Raw genomic sequence first — 22009 nt, forward strand, 5'->3', positions numbered from 1 at the left:
CCATCCCCGCTTCGGTCAGCTATTGATTCTGAAGGTGATATCGTGTTACCAAGATTCTAATCTTTTATATTCAACTCAAGCAAATTTATTGTCCGTGACTCTTTATTTAACGATATTCAGTCTAGTATCTACCCTGAACATTTGTAACAGATCAGAAGAATGTTGTCTTGGTTTAGGAGACACTTCACCGAATGGCGAATGTTCATCGACCTGAAACGTTAACTCTCTTTTTCTCTCCACAGATGATACCTGACCCGCTGAATATTTCCGACATTTACTGTTCTCATTTCAGATTTCCAGTATCCACAGTATTTTGCTTTTGTTTTCACCTAATGCTCGTTATGGTTACTTACAGAATCACAGGAACAAATCCTGGCAGATCATAAACACATCATTAAATGCCTGAAATATCCGCTAATCATTCAGTTCCAGCCAGTTTCCCACCATCTGCAGTTCTGCATTAGTGGCGCTGCTGCTGGTGGTTGAAGTAGGAATACAAGGCTAATTTACATTCTCACAAAATGCTCATTCAGACAGATTCAATACATTTATTTCCAATCTTGGTTCTGACTTTACAATTGTATCCCGTACCCGTCTGTCACAGTTCAGTGGATCTCTCAGTGAGACCCAGCCCCCTGCTGTACTTCAGGATAATTAATCCCAGCTGATTGTGACTGAAGTACTGAGGATACAAAATCCTTTGATATCTTTTTGTCTAATATTTTCTGCACAAGTTGGAAACCAACAGTTGAAAAAGTACAAGGATAAATCTCTTCCATTTGTGTTCAGGTAATTTACAAAAGCTTTTGGCGGCACTTTGCCTGTGGGATCAGTCATCTAATTCTGATGCTGATAAATGCATTTAGTGGGACATTACCTGGTGATGGATAGCTATTTACTTTAATTCAGCGTCCATTATTTGCAATGTTACTTGGCCAATATTCATTTCAATGAGGTACAATTTATGTGTTTCAACAAAAAAGAAAACTCAATTTTCAAAACACTTCTGAAAGCCCAGTTATCTTTATAACTGCAGTGCACTTGTATTTATTATTTTAGCATTGTCCTATTACACCCGTACATTTTAAATATAATTGACTGTAATTATTGCCATCGTTGCAGTTTCTGGGTTTTGCTGTTGCATTCATTTTCAGTTCTAGATATAATGGATATTCTAACCAGGAGCAGGAGTACAAGCGGGATTTCCCCCCTCCCTAACACAGGGGCACAGAAGTTAATTTCCCCGGTCCAAATGCTGACTGATCCCGGGGCCCGAAGGCATCCTGAGAGGTTCTGTTCCGTTGTGTCCCTGATACCTCGGACGGTGCTTTTGTCTGCTTGTCTAAATATAGATCGATCATTTAATCACTCATTGATCAAACATCTTTTAATTTAATGATATATTTATTCCCATTTCATTTATTGATTCCACAATGTATTCTGATTATTCTTACAATGAACCCTGTACTCAGCTCCACATGTAAAAGAATTAGAATATATCATTGAATTTCGCCAATGAATTGCATATTTCACCCCGAATTCCATCAAATTGCAATTTTTTCCCCAGCCTGATGTATAATTTCCCTGTTATTTCCCTTGCTCACAGTGAACCTAGTGACGATTGTGATCCTGTCTCGGGGAAAGTGCGGTCTCTCCAAATGTGTCACTCGCTACTTGGTGGCCATGGCAGCAGCGGATCTACTGGTCATTATATTGGACCTGATATTGAGGCACATTCCGATTGTTTATTGGGTACACTTTGATTTCGTGCGGTCCATCCCCGTGTGTAATATCCACGCCGTTCTGCTTTATGCAGCCACAGACTGTTCTGTCTGGTTCACCGTCACTTTCACCTTCGATTGATTTGTGGCCATTTGTTGGCAGAAGCTGAAAACTAAATATTGCACCGAGAAAACGGCGGCTGTGGTTCTGGGAACAGTGACTGTGCTGAGCGGTTTAAAGAACATTTTCTGGTATTTTATGTTCACAGATCAATATTACCTTGCGAATCTCCCCTGGTTTTGTGCTGTAACACTGGGTGTTTTGCAATCTCGGATCTGGGCAGTAATCGAGTTCCTTCATTATGTTCTCACCCCGGGGGTCCCATTTGTTCTAATTCTGCTACTCAATGCTGTCACGGTCAGACACATTTTAGTGGCCAGCAGAGCCCGCAGGAGACTCCGGGGTCCCAGCCGTGGGGAGAGTCCCAGAGACCCAGAGATGGAGAGCCGCAGGAAATCGATCATTTTACTATTTGTTATCTCGGGCAATTTCATCCTTTTATGGGCAGTGTTTATGGTTTATTTTATATGGTACCGGATGAGGTATTTGGGGTATGGCTCCGTATATCTACCATATTATGTAAGGGAAGTGGGATTCGGGCTGCAGCTGCTGAGTTGCTGCACAAACACTGGGATTTATGCCGTGACCCAGACTAAGTTCAGAGAGCAGTTGAAGAATGTGGGGAAATATCCCTTTACTCGGTTTGTAAAATTCATTAAAGGATGAGAAGAAGCGGAGACTTTGCAGCCTGAGAGCTCCCTGGGTCTGATATTCTGCTGAGCCACTCGCTCCCGGGCCGCCACGGGGCCGGTAATTGGGGATATTCACATGCTCACACACAACCTGCCTACACTGGGCTCCCTGGGGATGATATTGTGGTGAGCCACGCTCACGCAGGCCACCGTCCCATGGGGCCGGTGATCGGAGACATTCACACACTCACTCACACACTGTCTACACGGAGCTCCATGGGTCTGATATTGTGGTGAGCCGCTCTCCCCCAGGCCGTGGGGCCAGTGATCGGGGACATTCACACACTCACTCACACAGTGTCTACACTGGGCTCCCTAGGTCTGATATTGTGGTGAGCCGCTCTCCCCCGGGCCGTGGGGCCAGTGATCGGGGACATTCACACACTCACTCACACACTGTCTACACTGAGCTCCATGGGCCTGATATTGTGGTGAGCCGCTCTCCCCCAGGCCGTGGGGCCAGTGATCGGGGACATTCACACACTCACTCACACACTGTCTACACGGAGCTCCCTGGGCCTGATATTGTGGTGAGCCTCTCTCCCCGGGCCGTGGAGCCAGTGATGGGGACATTCACACACTCACTCACACACTGTCTACACAGGGCTCCCTGGGTCTGATATTGTGGTGAGCCGCTCTCCCCCGGGCCGTGGAGCCAGTGATCGGGAACATTCACACACTCACTCACACACTGTCTACACTGGGCTCCCTGGGTCTGATATTGTGGTGAGCCGCTCTCCCCCGGGCCGTGGAGCCAGTGATCGGGAACATTCACACACTCACTCACACACTGTCTACACTGGGCTCCCTAGGTCTGATATTGTGGTGAGCCTCTCTCCCCCGGGCCGTGGGGCCAGTGATCGGGGACATTCACACACTCACTCACACACTGTCTACACTGGGCTCCCTAGGTCTGATATTGTGGTGAGCCTCTCTCCCCCGGGCCGTGGGGCCAGTGATCGGGGACATTCACACACTCACTCACACACTGTCTACACGGAGCTCCATGGGCCTGATATTGTGGTGAGCCTCTCTCCCCCAGGCCGTGGGGCCGGTGATCGGAGACATTCACACACTCACTCACACACTGTCTACACTGGGCTCCCTGGGCCTGATATTGTGGTGAGCCTCTCTCCCCCAGGCCGTGGGGCCGGTGATCGGGGACATTCACACACTCACTCACACACTGTCTACACTGGGCTCCCTGGGCCTGATATTGTGGTGAGCCTCTCTCCCCCGGGCCGTGGAGCCAGTGATGGGCACATTCACACATTCACTCACACACTGTCTACACAGGGCTCCCTGGGTCTGATATTGTGGTGAGCCTCTCTCCCCCAGGCCGTGGGGCCAGTGATTGGGGACATTCACACACTCACTCACACACTGTCTACACGGAGCTCCATGGGCCTGATATTGTGGTGAGCCTCTCTCCCCCGGGCCGTGGAGCCAGTGATGGGCACATTCACACATTCACTCACACACTGTCTACACTGGGCTCCCTAGGTCTGATATTGTGGTGAGCCGCTCTCCCCCAGGCCGTGGGGCCAGTGATTGGGGACATTCACACACTCACTCACACACTGTCTACACTGGGCTCCCTGGTCCTGATATTGTGGTTAGCCACACGCCCTCAGGCCTCCACGGGGCTCGTGATCGGGGTCATTCACAAACTCACTCACACACTGTCTACACTGGGCTCACTGGGGTTGATATTGTAGTGAGCCGCTCTCACCCATGCTGCCCTCCCATGGGGTTGGTGATCGGGGACTTGAAACATTGAAGATAGGAGCAGGAGTAGGCCATTCGGTCCATCGAGTCTGCTCCACCATTCAATGCGATGAAGGCTGATCATCCAAATTCAGTACCCGGTCCCTGCTTTCTCCCCATACTCTTTGATCCCTTTAGACTTAAGAAATATATCCTACACCTTCTTGAATATATTTAATGAACTGGCCTCCACCCCCTTCTATGGTAGAGGTTCACCACTCTCTGGGTGAAGAAATTCCTCCTCATTTCTGTCCTAAATGTCCTACCCTTTATCCTTAGACTGTGTCCCCTGGTTCTGGACTCCCCGACTATCGGAACATCCTTCCTGCATCTAGTCTGTCCATTCCTGTCAGAATTTTATAAGTTTCAATGAGATCACCTCTCATTCTTCTAAACATGTCCAATCGACCCAATCTCTCCTCATACGTCATTCCTGCCATCCCAGGTATCAAACTGGTGAACCTTCGCTGAACTCCTTCCATGGCAAGAACATCCTTCCTCAGATAAGGCAAACAAAACTGCACACAATACTCAAGATGTGGTCTCACCAAGTCCCTGTACAACTGCAGCAAGACATCCTTGTCCCTCTCGCTACGAAGGCCAACATACCATTTGCCTTCTTAACCGCCTGCTGCACCTGCATGCTTACCTTCAGCGACTGGTGCACAAGGACACCCAGGTCTCGTTGCACTTCCCCTTCTCCCAATCTATTGCCATTTAGATAATAATCTGCCTTCCTGTTTTTACCACCAAAGTGGACAACCTCACATTTATCCACGTTATATTGCATTTGCCATGTTTCTGCCCAATCACCCAACATGTCCAAATCATCCTGGAGTTTCTCAACATCCTTCTCAAAGCACACAAGCCCACGCAGCTTTGTGTCATCTGCAAATTTGGAGATATTACATCTAGTTCCCTTGTCTAGATCATCAATATGTATTGTGAATAGCTGGGGTCCAAGGATGAACCCCTGTGGTACCCCACTAGTCACTGCCTGCCACTCGGAAATGGACCCATTTATTCCAACTCTTTGCTATCTGTCTGCCAACCAGTTCTCTATTCAACTCAATACATTACCCCCAATCCCATGTGCCTTAATCTTACACGCTAATCTCTCTGTGCTGTGATAGAGAGAGACTAGGAGCGAGAAAGAAAGGTGTGTAACTCTGTGCTGTGATAGAGAGAGACTAGCAGCGAGAGAGAAAGGTGTGTAACACTGTGCTGTGATAGAGAGAGACTAGGAGCGAGAGGGAAAGGTGTGTAAATCTGTGCAGTGATAGAGAGAGACTAGGAGCGAGAGAGAAAGGTGTGTAACTCTGCTGTGAAAGAGAGAGACTAGCAGCGAGAGAGAAAGGGGTGTATCTCTCTGCTGTGATAGAGACTAGGAGCGAGAGAGACAGTGTGTAACTCTGTGCTGTGATAGAGAGAGACTAGGAGTGAGAGAGAAAGGTGTGTAAATCTGTGCTGTGATAGAGAGAGACTAGGAGCGAGAGAGAAAGGTGTGTAAATCTGTGCAGTGATAGAGAGAGACTAGGAGCGAGAGAGAAAGGTGTGTAACTCTGCTGTGAAAGAGAGAGACTAGGAGCGAGAGAGAAAGGTGTGTAACTCTGTGCAGTGATAGAGACTAGGAGCGAGAGAGAAAGGTGTGTATCTCTCTGCTGTGATAGAGAGAGACTAGGAGCGAGAGAGAAGGTTGTGTAACTTTGTGCAGTGATAGAGACTAGGATCGAGAGAGAAAGGTGTGTAACTCTTTGCAGTGACAGAGAGATAAAGGTGTGTAACTCTGTGCTGTGATAGAGAGAGACTAGCAGCGAGAGAGAAAGGTGTGTAACTCTGTGCAGTGATAGAGACTAGGAGCGAGAGAGAAAGGTGTTTAACTCTATGCAGTGATAGAGAGAGACCGGGAGCGAGAGAGAAAGGTGTGTAACTCTGTGCAGTGATCGAGAGAGACTAGGAGGGAGAGAGAAAGGTGTGTAACTCTGTGCTGTGATAGAGAGAGACGAGGAGCGAGAGAGAAAGATGTGTAACTCTGTGCTGTGATAGAGAGACTAGGAGCGAGAGAGAAAGGTGTGTAACTCTGTGCTGTGATAGAGAGAGACAAGGAGCGAGAGAGAAAGGTGTGTAACTCTGTGCAGTGATAGAGAGAGACTAGGAGCGAGAGAGGAAGGTGTGTAACTCTGTGCTGTGATAGAGAGAGACTAGGAGCGAGAGAGAAAGGTTTGTAAGTCTGTGCAGTGATAGAGACTAGGATCGAGAGAGAAAGGTGTGTAACTCTTGCAGTGATAGAGAGATAAAGGTGTGTAACTCTGTGCTGTGATAGAGAGAGACTAGGAGCGGGAGAGAAAGGTGTGTAATTCTGTGCTGTGATAGAGAGACTAGGAGCGAGAGTGAAAGGTGTGTAAATCTGTGCTGTGATAGAGAGAGACTTGGAGCGAGAGAGAAAGGGGTGTATCTCTGTGCTGTGATAGAGAGAGACAAGGAGCGAGATTGAAAGGTGTGTAACTCTGTGTTGTGATAGAGAGAGACTAGGAGCGAGAGAGAAATGTGTGTAACTCTGTGCATTGATTGAGAGAGACTAGGAGCAAGAGAAAGGTGTGCACCATTCTGCTGTGATAGAGAGAGACTAGGAGCGAGAGAGACAGGTGTGTAACTCTGTGCTGTGATAGAGAGAGACTAGGAGCGAGAGAGAAAGGTGTGTAAATCTGTGCTGTGATAGAGAGAGGCTAGGAGCGAGAGAGAGAGGTGTGTAACTCTGTGCTGTGATAGAGAGAGACTAGGAGTGAGAGAGAAAGGTGTGTAACACTGTGCAGTGATAGAGAGAGACCAGGAGCGAGAGAGAAAGGTGTGTAACTCTGTGCTGTGATGGAGACTAGGAGCGAGAAAGAAAGGTTTGTATCTCTGTGCTGTGATAGAGAGAGATTAGGAGCGAGAGAGAAATGTGAGTAACTCTGTGCTGTGATAGAGAGAGACTAGGAGCGAGAGAGAAAGGTGTGTAAATCTTTGCAGTGATAGAGAGAGACTAGGAGCGAGAGAGAGAGGTGTGTAACTCTGCTGTGATAGAGAGAGACGAGGAGCGAGAGAGAAATGTGTGTAACTATGTGCTGTGATAGAGAGAGACTAGGAGCGAGAGAGAAAGGTCTGTATCTCTGTGCTGTGACAGAGACTAGGAGCGAGAGAGAAAGGTGTGTAACTCTGTGCAGTGATAGAGAGAGACTAGGAGCGAGAGAGATAGGTGTGTAGCTCTGTGCAGTGATAGAGACTAGGAGCGAGAGAGAGAGGTGTGTAACTCTGTGCTGTGATAGAGAGAGACTAGGAGTGAGAGAGAAAGGTGTGTAACTCTGTGCAGTGATAGAGAGAGACCAGGAGCGAGAGAGAAAGGTGTGTAACTCTGTGCTGTGATAGAGACTAGGAGCGAGAGAGAAAGGTGTGTAACCCTGTGCTGTAATAGAGTGACTAGGAGCGAGAAAGAAAGGTTTGTATCTCTGTGCTGTGATAGAGAGAGATTAGGAGCGAGAGAGAAATGTGAGTAACTCTGTGCTGTGATAGAGAGAGACTAGGAGCGAGAGAGAAAGGTGTGTAAATCTGTGCAGTGATAGAGAGAGACTAGGAGCGAGAGAGAGAGGTGTGTAACTATGTGCTGTGATAGAGAGAGACTAGGAGCGAGAGAGAAAGGTCTGTATCTCTGTGCTGTGACAGAGACTAGGAGCGAGAGAGAAAGGTGTGTAACTCTGTGCAGTGATAGAGAGAGACTAGGAGCGAGAGAGATAGGTGTGTAGCTCTGTGCAGTGATAGAGACTAGGAGCGAGAGAGAAAGGTGTTTAACTCTATGCAGTGATAGAGAGAGACCAGGAGCGAGAGAGAAATGTGTGTAACTCTGTGCAGTGATCGAGAGAGACTAGGAGGGAGAGAGAAAGGTGTGTAACTCTGTGCTGTGATAGAGAGAGACTAGGAGCGAGAGAGAAAGGTTTGTAACTCTGTGCTGTGATAGAGAGACTAGGAGCGAGAGAGAAAGGTGTGTAACTCTGTGCTGTGATAGAGAGAGACCAGGAGCGAGAGAAAGGTGTGTAACTCTGTGCAGTGATCGAGAGAGACTAGGAGCGAGAGAGAAAGGTGTGTAACTCTGTGCAGTGATCGAGAGAGACTCGGAGCGAGAGAGAAAGGTGTGTAACTCTGTGCTGTGATAGAGAGAGACTAGGAGCGAGAGAGAAAGGTATGTAACTCTGTGCTGTGATAGAGAGAGACAAGGAGCGAGAGAGAAAGGTGTGTAACTCTGAGCAGTTGTAAGAAGTCACACAACACCAGGTTATAGTCCAACAGCTTTATTTGAAATCACAAGCTCTTTGAGCGCTGCTCATTCTTCAGGTGAAGTGGAGAAATGCATAAAGACACAGCTTATATAGTCAGAGAATCATGTCAGATGTGTCTTTATGCATTTCTCCACTTCATCTGAAGAAGGAGCAGCGCTCCGAAAGCTTGTGATTTCAAATAAAGCTGTTGGACTATAACCTGGTGTTGTGTGACTTCTTACATTTGTCCACCCCAGTCCAACTCCGGCTTCTCCACACCATTCTGAGCAGTGATAGAGACTAGGAGGGAGAGAAAAAGTTGTGTAACTCTGTGCAGTGATAGAGAGAGACGAGGAGCGAGAGAGAAAGGTGTGTAACTCCGTGCTGTGATCGAGAGAGACCAGGAGCGAGAGAGAAAGGTGTGTATCTCTGTGCTGTGATAGAGAGAGACTAGGAGCGAGAAAGGTGTGTAACTCTCTGCTGTGATAGAGAGAGACTAGGAGCGAGAGAGAAAGTTTTGTATCTCTGTGCTGTGATAGAGAGAGACTAGGAGTGAGAGAGAAAGGCATGTAACTCTGTGCTGTGATAGAGACTAGGAGCGAGAGAGAAAGGTGTGTAACTGTGCTGTGATAGAGAGAGACTGGGAGCGAGAGAGAAAGGTGTGTAACTCTGTGCTGTGATAGAGAGAGACTAGGAGCGAGAGAGAAAGGTGTATAACTCTGTGCTGTGATAGAGAGAGACTAGGAGCGAGAGAGAAAGGTGTTTAACATTGTGCTGTGATAGAGAGAGAATAGAAGCGAGAGAGAACGGTGTGTAACTCTGTGCTGTGATAGAAAGAGACTAGGAGTGAGAGAGAAAGGTGTGTAAATCTGTGCTGTGATGGAGAGAGACTAGGAGCGAGAGGGAATGGTTTGTAACTCTGTGCTGTGATAGAGAGAGACTAGGAGCGAGAGAGAAAGGTGTGTAACTCTGTGCAGTGATAGAGAGAGACTCGGAGCGAGAGAGAAAGGTGTGTAACTCTGTGCTGTGATAGAGAGAGACTAGTAGCGAGAGAGAAAGGTGTGTAACTCTGCTGTGAAAGAGAGAGACTAGGAGCAAGAGAGAAAGGTGTGTAACTCTGTGCAGTGATAGAGACTAGGAGCGAGAGAGAAAGGTGTGTAACTCTGTGCTTTGATAGAGAGAGACAAGGAGCGAGAGAGAAAGGTGTGTAACTCTGCGCACTGATCGAGAGAGACTAGGAGCGAGAGAGAAAGGTGTGTAACTCTATGCTGTGATAGAGACTAGGAGCGAGAGAGACAGTGTGTAACTCTGTGCTGTGATAGAGAGAGACTAGGAGTGAGAGAGAAAGGTGTGTAAATCTGTGCTGTGATAGAGAGAGACTAGGAGCGAGAGAGAAAGGTGTGTAACTCTGTGCAGTGATAGAGAGAGACTAGGATCGAGAGAGAAAGGTGTGTAACTCTGTGCTGTGATAGAGAGAGACTAGTAGCGAGAGAGAAAGGTGTGTAACTCTGCTGTGAAAGAGAGAGACTAGGAGCGAGAGAGAAAGGTGTGTAACTGCAGTGATAGAGACTAGGAGCGAGAGAGAAAGGTGTGTAACTCTGTGCGGTGATAGAGAGAGACTAGGAGCGAGAGAGAAAGGTGTGTAACTCTGTGCTTTGATAGAGAGAGACAAGGAGCGAGAGAGAAAGGTGTGTAACTCTGCGCACTGATCGAGAGAGACTAGGAGCGAGAGGGAAGGTTGTGTAACTTTGTGCAGTGATAGATACTAGGATCGAGAGAGAAAGGTGTGTAACTCTTTGCAGTGACAGAGAGATAAAGGTGCGTAACTCTGTGCTGTGATAGAGAGAGACTAGGAACGAGAGAGAAATGTGTGTGACTCTGTGCTGTGATAGAGACTAGGAGCGAGAGAGAAAGGTGTGTAACTGTGCAGTCATAGAGAGAGACTAGGAGCGAGAGAGAAAGTTGTGTAACTCTGTGCTGTGATAGAGAGAGACTAGGAGCGAAAGAGAAAGGTGTGTAACTCTGTGCTGTGATAGAGAGAGACTAGGAGCGAGAGAGAAAGGTGTGTAACTGTGTGCTGTGAGAGAGAGAGACTAGGAGCGAGAGAGAAAGGTGTGTAACTCTGTGCTGTGATGGAGACAGACTAGGAGCGAGAGAGAAAGGTGTGTAACTCTGTGCAGTGATAGAGACTAGGAGCGAGAGAGAAAGGTGTTTAACTCTATGCAGTGATAGAGACAGACTAGGAGCGAGAGAGAAAGGTGTGTAACTCTGTGCTGTGATAGAGAGATACTTGGAGCGAGAGAGAAAGGTGTGTAACTCTGTGCAGTGATAGAGACTAGGAGCAAGAGAGAAAGGTGTGTAACTCTGTGCTGTGATAGAGAGAGACTAGGAGCGAGAGAGAAAGGTGTGTAACTCTGTGCTGTGATAGAGACAGACTAGGAGCGAGAGAGAAAGGTGTGTAACTCTGTGCTGTGATGGAGACAGACTAGGAGCGAGAGAGAAAGGTGTGTAACTCTGTGCAGTGATAGAGACTAGGAGCGAGAGAGAAAGGTGTTTAACTCTATGCAGTGATAGAGACAGACTAGGAGCGAGAGAGAAAGGTGTGTAACTCTGTGCTGTGATAGAGAGATACTTGGAGCGAGAGAGAAAGGTGTGTAACTCTGTGCAGTGATAGAGACTAGGAGCAAGAGAGAAAGGTGTGTAACTCTGTGCTGTGATAGAGAGAGACTAGGAGCGAGAGAGAAAGGTGTGTAACTCTGTGCTGTGATAGAGACAGACTAGGAGCGAGAGAGAAAGGTGTGTAACTCTGTGCTGTGATAGAGAGATACTTGGAGCGAGAGAGAAAGGTGTGTAACTCTGTGCAGTGATAGAGAGAGTAGGAGCGAGAGAGAAAGGTGTGTAATTCTGTGCTGTGAGAGAGAGAGACTAGGAGCGAGAAAGGTGTGTAACTCTGTGCTGTGATAGAGAGACTAGGAGCGAGAGAGAAAGGTGTGTAACTCTGTGCTGTGATAGAGAGAGACTAGGAGCGAGAGAGAAAGGTGTGTAACTCTGCTGTGATAGAGAGAGACCAGGAGCGCGAGATAAAGGTGTATAACTCTGTGCTGTGATAGAGAGAGACTAGGAGCGAGAGAGAAAGGTGTGTAACTCTGTGCTGTGATAGAGAGAGACTAGGAGCGAGAGAGAAAGGTGTGTAACTCTGTGCTGTGATAGAGAGAGACTAGGAGAGAGAGAGAAAGGTGTGTAACTCTGTGCTGTGATGGAGACTAGGAGCGAGAGAGAAAGGTGTGTAACTCTGTGCTGTGATAGAGAGAGACTAGGAGCGAGAGAGAAAGGTGTGTAACTCTGTGCTGGGAGAGAGAGAGAAAGTGTAGTGTATGTACCCGTCTATCTTTAAGGGAACTATTGAATGTAACCGTTCACCTTTAAGGGAACTACTTTAGGTGTGGCACTATTTGTTTGGCTTCTGTATACTGTAATACCGATAGTGACCACACCAGTATATAAGTGTGCCAGGAGTTATTGGGCAGATTCGCCCGGACCTTCGAATAGTAAAGACCTGTTTTGTTTGTTACTTCTGAAGTCTGTGTATTTATTAACTGCACAACCCACAGACTTTACAGAAAGGTGTGTAACTCTGTGCTGTGATAGAGAGAGACTAGGAGCGAGAGAGAAAGGTGTGTAACTCTGTGCAGTGATAGAGACTAGGAGCAAGAGAGAAAGGTGTGTAACTCTGTGCTGTGATAGAGAGAGACTAGGAGCGAGAGAGAAAGGTGTGTAACTCTGTGCAGTGAGAGAGAGAGACTAGGAGCGAGAAAGGTGTGTAACTCTGTGCTGTGATAGAGAGACTAGGAGCGAGAGAGAAAGGTGTGTAACTCTGTGCTGTGATAGAGAGAGACTAGGAGCGAGAGAGAAAGGTGTGTAACTCTGCTGTGATAGAGAGAGACCAGGAGCGCGAGATAAAGGTGTATAACTCTGTGCTGTGATAGAGAGAGACTAGGAGCGAGAGAGAAAGGTGTGTAACTCTGTGCTGTGATAGAGAGAGACTAGGAGCGAGAGAGAATGGTGTGTAACTCTGTGCTGTGATAGAGAGAGACTAGGAGAAAGACAGAAAGGTGTGTAACTCTGTGCTGTGATGGAGACTAGGAGCGAGAGAGAAAGGTGTGTAACTCTGTGCTGTGATAGAGAGAGACTAGGAGCGAGAGAGAAAGGTGTGTAACTCTGTGCTGTGATAGAGAGAGACTAGGAGAGAGAGAGAAAGTGTAGTGTATGTACCCGTCTATCTTTAAGGGAACTATTGAATGTAACCGTTCACCTTTAAGGGAACTACTTTAGGTGTGGCACTATTTGTTTGGCTTCTGTATACTGTAATACCGATAGTGACCACACCAGTATATAAGTGTGCCAGGAGTTATTGGGCAGATTCGCCCGGACCTTCGAATAGTAAAGACCTGTTTTGTTTGTTACTTCTGAAGTCTGTGTATTTATTAACTGCACAACCCACAGACTTTACAGAAAGGTGTGTAACTCTGTGCTGTGATAGAGAGAGACTAGGAGCGAGAGAGAAAGGTGTGTAACTCTGCTGTGATAGAGAGAGACTAGGAGCGAGAGAGAAAGGTGTGTAACTCTGTGCTGTGATAGAGAGAGACTAGGAGCGAGAGAGAAAGGTGTGTAACTCTGTGCTGTGATAGAGAGAGACTAGGAGCGAGAGAGAAAGGTGTGTAACTCTGTGCTGTGATAGAGTGACTAGGAGCGAGAGAGAAAGGTGTGTAACTCTGTGCTGTGATAGGGAGAGACTAGGAGCGAGAGAGAAAGGTGTGTAACTCTGTGCTGTGATAGAGAGACTAGGAGCGAGAAAGGTGTGTAACTCTGTGCTGTGATAGAGAGAGACTAGGAGCGAGAGAGAAAGGTGTGTAACTAGGCCAATATCCATTAATAATTACTATACAAAAAAGCCACCAAATTTTGGAAACACCTAAAAATGAGCAACCCCCACTGTAATGATATCAGCAAATAGAGATGGTATTTGCCTGTTCGATTATGATGCCTTAATAGCATGATTGCGTGTATTGATTGCTTGTGCCTGACCAGCAGAGGGCATGTGACCGAGAGAAGCAAGGCAGTTATTTTTGGTTTCGGTTTCATTTAAGATGCATCACTAGCAGGGTGTCTCCTGAAAAGCTGTATAAAGAGTTGAACAGACTTTAGATTAAAACTCATTCTCTTTCATAAATGTCTCATCATTGAACCCACAAAGAAATCAATACACCCACTGCTATCATTACGAAGCCTTGAAATGCCAAGAGAGGACCATAAAGAAGAATACCCTCAGTCAACTAGTCCTGGGACTCAGTGAAGCAACCACTAACACTACTAACAATAACCAGCCCCAGGACAGTGACATCGTAGCACAGAGAATTCGACCCAACACAATTGTCACTAAGCAAAAGGAAAAATACCTGTCATATTGGGCAGAAACAACAAAAACCCAAAACAAACTCAATTGCTACTTGGCACTAAACAGACAATACAACATGGCTGAATACCTGACCATGGTAAAGGATAGCAAACTGAGAAAAACCTTGACAAGGTACAGACTTAGTGAACATAGCCTGGCGATCGAAAAAGGCAGACACAGACAGACCCGGCTGCCAAGAGAGGACAGGATATGCTCTCACTGCAGTCAGGGAGTGGTGGAGACAGAGGTGCACTTCCTCACAGCTTGTGGAAAATATCAGGACATCAGGGAGAATTTCTACCAAAAATTCACACAAATATGCCCTGAATTCAGAAATTTGAATGACGACCAAAAACTCCCATACCTACTAGGGGAACAGAGAAACTGTGTAACCTTAGCGGCACCCTATGTTACAGCTTGCCATAAACAGAGGGACAACCAGTAAACCTAAGAAAAGAGTATATACAAATTATACGAATGTATAATTATACACTCAGGGATATATCTGTTTATACACTGTATGAATAGATCTGCATTTATGTGTTTGATGGGACAGTATTCAGGGAGCTTTAAGAATATAAGATCATAAGAAATAGGAGCAGGAGTAGGCCTATCGGCCCCTCGAGCCTGCTCCGCCATTCAATGAGATCATAGCTGATCATCCAAATTCAGTACCCTGTCCCTGCTTTCTCTCCATATCCCTTGATCCCTTTAGCCTTAAGAGATATATCCAACTCCTGCTTGAATATATTTAATGAATTGGCCTCCACTGCCTTCTGTGGTAGAGAATTCCACAGGTTCACCACTCTCTGGGTGAAGAAATTACTCCTCATCTCTGTCCTAAATGGCTTACCCCTTATCCTTATACTGTGACCCCTGGTTCTGGACACCCCAATCATCGGGAACATCCTTCCTGCATCTAGTCTGTCTGGTCTTGTTAGAATATTATAAGTTTCAATGAGATACCCTCTCATTCTTCTAAACTCCAGCGATTTATATGCCCAATCGACCCAATCTCTCCTCGTCATTCCTGCCATCCCAGCTATCAACCTGGTGAATCTTCGCTGCACTCCCTCCATGGCAAGAACATCCTTCCTCAGATAAGGCGACCAAAACTGCACACAATACTCAAGATGTGATCTCACCAAAGCCCAGTACAACTGCAGCAAGACATCCTTGTTCCTGTACTCAAAACCTCTCGCTATGAATACAAGCATAAACTTTGTCTTCTTAACCGCCTGCTGCACCTGCTTGCTTACTTTCAGCGACTGGGGCACAAGAACACCCAGGTCTCGTTTCACTTCCCCTTTTCCCAATCTATTGCCATTCAGATAATAATCTGCCTTCCTGTTTTTGACACCAAAGTGGATAACCTCGCATTTATCCACATTATATTGCATCTGCCACGCTTCTGCCCAATCACCCAACCTGTCCAAATCATTCTGGCGTTTCTCTGCATCCTCCTCACAGCACACACGCCCACCCAGCTTTGTGTCATCTGCAAACTTGGAGATATTACATCTAGTTCCCTCGTCTAGATCATTAAAATATATTGTGAACAGTTGGTGGTCCAAGGACCGATCCCTGCGGTACCCCACTAGTCACTGCCTGCCACTCAGAAAAAGACCCGTTTATTCCAACTCTTTGCTTCCTGTCTGCCAACCAGTTCTCTATCCAAGTCAATACCTTGCCCCCAATCCCATGTGCCTTAACTTTATACGCTAATCTCTTATGCGGGACCTTATCGAAAGCCTTTTGAAAATCCAAATACACCACGTCCAATGGTTCTCCCTTATCTATTCTACCAGTTACATCCTTAAAAAATTCCAGTAAATTATTCAAGCACAAATTACCTTTTGTAAATCCATGTTGACTTTGTCCGATCCTGTCACTGTTTTCCAAGTGCTCTGCTATTACATCTTTTATAATGGACTCTAGCATTTTCCCCATTACCGATGCCAGGCTTACCGGTCTGTAATTCCCCGTTTTCTCTCTACCACCTTTTTTGAACAGTGGGGTAACATTAGCTACCCTCCAATGCATGGGTACTCTTCCAGTGTATATCGAATGTTGCAAGATGACCAGCAATTCATCTACTATTTCTAGGGCCACTTCCTTAAGTACCCTAGGATGTAGCTTATCAGGCCCTGGGGATTTATCAGCCTTCAATCCCGTCAATTTCCCTAACAACATTTCCCTAAAAATACTGATTTCATTCAGTTCCACCCTTTCATCAGACCCTATGTTCCCTGACATCTCCGGGAGGTTTTTTGTGTCCTTCTTGGAGAAGACAGAACTAAAATATGTATTTAGTTGGTCTGCCATTTCTTTGTTCCCCATTATAAATTCCCCTGATTCTGACTGCAAGGGACCTATGCTTGACTTCACCAATCTTTTTCTCTTCACATATCTACAAATGCATTTAAAGTCAGTTTTTATGTTCCCTGAAAGCTTACTCTCATACTCTATTTTACCCCTCTTAATTAATCCCTTTGTCCTCCTTTGTTGAATCCTAAACTGCTCCCAATCCTCAGGTTTACTGCTTCTTCTGGGCAATTAATATGTCCTCTCCTTGGATCTTATGCTATCCCCAATTTCCCTTTTTAGCAACTGTTGAGTCACCTTTTTGTTTTATTTTTACGCCAAACTGGGATGAACAAATTCTGTAGCTCATCCATACGTTCTTTGAATTTTTGCCATTGCCTATCCACCGTCAACCCTTTGAGTGACATTCCGCAATCAATCCTATCCAACTCGCGCCTCGTACTATTGTAGTTTCCTTTGTTTAAATTCAGGACCCTAGTCTCTGAGTCAACTACTTCACTCTCCATCCTAATGAAGAATTCTATCAAATTATGCTCGCTCCGACCCAAGGGGCCTCGTACAACAAGACTGCTAATTAATCCTTTCTCATTACATAATACCCAGTCTAAGATGGCCCGATCTCTAGTTGGTTCCTCGACAAATTGGTGCAGGAAACCATCCCGTATACACTCCAGGAATTCCTCCTCCACAGTATTATTACTAATTTGGTTAGCCCAGTATATATGTAGATTAAAGTCACCCATGATGACTGCTGTGTTCAGAGTTAACTTATCAGGTCGTTGAGCTTTCATTGGAACAGGCAGCTCCACATGTGTTAGATCGAGAGTAATGCTCCACTCACCTCACTGTAACACTTTGAAATACCCCAACCTTTCACTTTAACACTCTGATTTACCTCTCACTTTACTCCTCACATACATATCCCAAACCTCTCCCTGTAACAGACTGATAAACCCAACTGACCTCACTTAACACTCCGATGCACGCTACACCCCTCAATTTTACACTCTGATATAACCAACTCTGTTCACTTTAAAACACTGATATAACCCATAACCCTCACTAACATTCTGGTATACCTCACAACACTATATCCAGCACCCCTCACTGAAACACACAGATACAACCCACTCTCATAAATACCATAAACCTCTCACTGTAACATACTGATATACCCCACACCCCTCACTGTAACACTCTGACATACCCCACACCACTGAATGTAACACGCTGATATAACACACACCCCTCGTTGTAACACCCTCGGATATACACCACACCCCTCACTGTAACAGTCTGATATACCCCACACTCCTCACTGTAACACTCTGATTGTTGAGTCTGTGTTTACAAATGCAGTTATACTGAATAACAGGACACAGACTACAGAAGTAAGTAAACAGGTCTTTAGTGATTGAGGGTCAGGGCGGAACTGAGGTACACTTTGCTCCGCAGGGTTTATATACCGGTGTGGTCACCACCGGTACTACAATGTATAGGAGCCATCAAAAAGTAGTCCATCGCCTTAAGGTATCCTCTTAAGGTAGTACAGGTTACATACACTACACTGATATACCCCACACTCCTCACTGTAACACTCTGATATACCCCACACTCCTCACTGTAACACTCTGATATACACCACACTCCTCACTGTAACACTCTGATATACCCCACACCCCTGAATGTAAAACTTTGATGTAACCCACACCCCTCATTGTAACACCCTCGTATATACACCACACTCCTCACTGTAACAGTCTGATATTCCCCACACTCCTCACTGTAACACGCTGATATACCCCACACCCCTCACTGTAACACTCTGATATACCCCACACCCCTCACTGTAACACTGATATACCCGACACTCCTCACTGTAACACTCTGATATACCGCACACCTCTCACTGTAACACTGATATACCCCACACTCCTCATTGTAACACACTCGTGTATATACCCCACACTCCTCACTGTAACACTGATATACCCCACACCCCTCACTGTAACACTCTGATAAACCCCACACTCCTCACTGTAACAGATATACACCGCACTCCTCACTGTAACACTCTGATATAACCCACACTCCTCACTGTAACACAGATATACCCCACACTCCTCACCCCACACCCCTCAATGTTAAACTCTGATATAAACAACACTGCTCACTGTAAAATTCTGATATAACCCACACACCTCACTGTAACACTGATATACCCCACACCCCTCACTGTAAATTTCTGATATACCCCACACCCCTCACTGTAACACTCTGATACATCCCACACCCCTCACTGTAACTCTCCGATATACCCCACACTCCTCACTGTAACACTCTGATGCACCCCACACCCCTCAATGTTAAACTCTGATATAAACAACACTGCTCACTGTAAAATTCTGATATACCCCACATTCCTCACTGTAACACTCTGATATACCGCACACCCGTCACTTTAACACTGATATACCCCACACCCCTGAATGTAAAACTTTGATGTAACCCACGCCCCTCATTGTAACACCCTCGTATATACACCACACTCCTCACTGTAACACTCTGATATACCCCACACTCCTCACTGTAACACTTTGATATACCCCACACCCCTCAATGTTAAACTCTGATATAAACAACACAGCTCACTGTAAAATTCTGATATACCCCACACACCTCACTGTAACACTGATATACCCCACACCCCTCACTGTAACATTCTGATATACCCCACACCCCTCACTGTAACACTCTGATATACTCCACACTCCTCATTGCAATACCCTCGTATATACAGCACACTTCTCACTGTAACACTGATATACACCACACTCCTCACTGTAACACACTGATATAGCCCACACTCCTCACAGTAAGTCTCTGATATACCCCACACCCCTCACTGTAGCACTCCGATATACCCCACACCCCTCACTGTAACACTCTGATATACCCCTGTTGTCGGAAAAATGATTCCTCGGAAACTAGACTTTGAGAAAGAGAGACAACTTTATTAAATGACAGAGCTCTGGGAGAAGCGTCTGCAACCACGCGGTCTGCGAGAGCACCTTCTCCCCGATTGTAGTACGTGCCGAGCTTATATACAATTCCAAGAAGTTGGTTTTAGATCATTTACATTCATCCAATCAATTCATTTATTAGCGCATATCATTATTTTCCTCCAGTCAGGAGTTTACACACTTGTGTTGCCAATTCTACCTCTTCAGGTCTTCGTTCCGTCTTGTTCCCTGGCGGAATGTGATTAGTACGATAATAGGATACAAGTGATTAGTTCGATGATAGGATACCAGTGAACCTTGTTAGTCCTCAGTGATCCAATTAGTCCCAGTCAGGACACGAGACGAACTTTGTTCCAGCCATGCATAAGCGTGGCATGTCTCACTGTGCAGTGATTCAATTAATCCCAGTCAGCGAATTTGTTGTTTGTGTCTTTTCCAGCAAAATCTTGTCCAGCAAAATTTTATTCTAACGATCCCTCCTCTTGGTCCTGGAGCACGATTCATTTGCTCCCAGATGACCATCCTCGGTCCCCCTTTCGTCGGTGCTTACAGCCACTGGCTTATGTCCGGGGGTTCGGTTGTTCCTTCGACAGTGTCGTATTAGTGTTCTTCGTCCCTTGGTAGCAGGTTGGTGTGTTCCTCCACGATAGAGGCGATCGGCATCACGGTTTTCATAGCAGTTTGGCAACACAACTTTATAAGGCTCAGCACACAACACATCAACATACAAATTACAACTATTATTATTATCCCTTGCATCATCCACGCTCCCCACCCGGTTTTCCCTAGCAACCAATCAAGCCACCCTGTGCTTGTGGGTTGATGGAGCTTCTTTATTTCTTCTTGGATATGATTTGCTAGGCTCGTGATATTCTCGGAGCTATCTGTGACATATGTACAGCAGTCTGTCCCGCTCAGGGCACAGGTGCCTCCTTGCGCCGCCAACAGATAATCTAGGGCTATCCTATTCTGTAAGGCGGTGGTCCGGATCGCCACCATTTCGGCACTCATTTCTCTCAGGGACTCAGCCGTATCGTCGGCTATTTGTTTGAGCACTGCTGCCATGTTTATGGATTCCCTTGCTATTTTTCCTGTTCCGTACCAGGGGAATGCTATAGCCCAGAATCTTTCGGTTTCCGTAATAGCTCTCTTAACACGCTTGGCTGGTTGCCATAATGACTGGTACCCGTAGTGGTGGGTTAGGGAGGATAAATAATGGATGTATGGTACTACATATCCTATATAGCATGACCCAGTCCAGGTTCGTGGAAGCCATGGATACGCCTTATATCCGCAAATGAAATAGGTATTATTATAGGCCTCAAATTTGTTCCAAAGTTGGTACATGATCCCAGGTATTCCCCTCCAGGGTAGATTGCTAGTCCGGTTTAGCACTTCGGATAAATTAAACATTCCCACGTAGGGCCATTCTAGGGCACCTGGTGGTTTAGTACTGGTTTTGGTTAAAGTGTAATTATACTTGCACTTACTCCATCCAACCACTAACCCTGTCTCATCATAGTTTACCAAGCAGACTTCCCCCTCTGCATTGTTTAGTTTTCCCCCTGTGCTGACTAATAGCTCTTCTGGATACCTTCGATTATCGTACTGGGGATGAAACCATCCTTTAAAGTTCGTGGGGTTATACCCTGCCTGTTTCCACTCATGTTCCAGCTGATCTGGATTCAAGCTAGTTTGGGTTTGTATGGTATCCTCCTTATTCCAGGTGGTATTAGAGTATAATAACCACCCTACCATCTCCTCTACCTTAAAGGGGATAGGCCTTAATGGGATTCCTGCCCCCGTATGGGTGGGCACATGGGCGCACACCCAGCAGGAGCTTTGGCCCATTTTTTCCGCATAGACATATGACATATACAGAAAGGTATTTACATGCAATCCTCTCTCTTTACGTAAATGGGGTACCGCGCTTCCCGTGACAATATGAAATAACACCATTACCCATAATACTCTAAACATGATTAATATATCACTACAGTCCAGTCTTTACAGGAATTTTATGACAAAGGGTATGCAGATCACCTGTAAAACAGATTCAGAAAGTAGCCAGTCAGTGGTCTTTATATACTTTCAATTGTGTCCAATGCTTCCATACTCCTTTACCCCTTATGTCTAGACAGGCACAGGTATCCCCACTGATTATGATTTCATATGGCCCACTCCATTTTGGGGCGAACCCTGGTTTGCTGGGCAAAGTTTTCACCATGACTTTACTACCCGCTGAGGGAACATAAGCCGTCATTGTGAGCTCTTGTGCCCAATCCTTGTCCTCCTGATTATCACGGACATTCTTTCGCATCTCCTTTAATTGAGTGCTAAGTTCCAGAACGTATCGTTTTAGTCTATCTTTTAAAGGGCCTACATCGGCCCCACCTGTTATGATGCCTTCTGGCAATTGCATCGCCCTTCCTGTCATCAATTCATAAGGGGTCAAGCCTGTCGTTCGGTTTTCAGTGGCTCGCAGCTTCATTAGGATAATGGGCAATACTTCAGTCCAGGTTTTCCCCGACGTCTGCATTGCCTTTGCCAATGCATTTTTAAGGGTTCGGTTCATTCGTTCCACCATGCCCGAACTTTGAGGGTGGTATGGGATGT

At 46.1% G+C, this 22009-nt stretch overlaps 1 pseudogene; it reads left to right on the forward strand.

The window, feature by feature from the left end:
• The first annotated feature begins 1279 nt into the window (after positions 1 to 1279).
• LOC147082214 (uncharacterized) lies at positions 1280 to 2533 on the forward strand (annotated as a pseudogene).
• The last annotated feature ends 19476 nt before the right edge of the window (positions 2534 to 22009 follow it).

The sequence above is a fragment of the Somniosus microcephalus genome, unplaced genomic scaffold, assembly GCF_052327205.1.
Source record: "Somniosus microcephalus isolate GS21.2 unplaced genomic scaffold, FLI_Smic_1.0 scaffold137, whole genome shotgun sequence".
Taxonomy (NCBI): domain Eukaryota; kingdom Metazoa; phylum Chordata; class Chondrichthyes; order Squaliformes; family Somniosidae; genus Somniosus; species Somniosus microcephalus.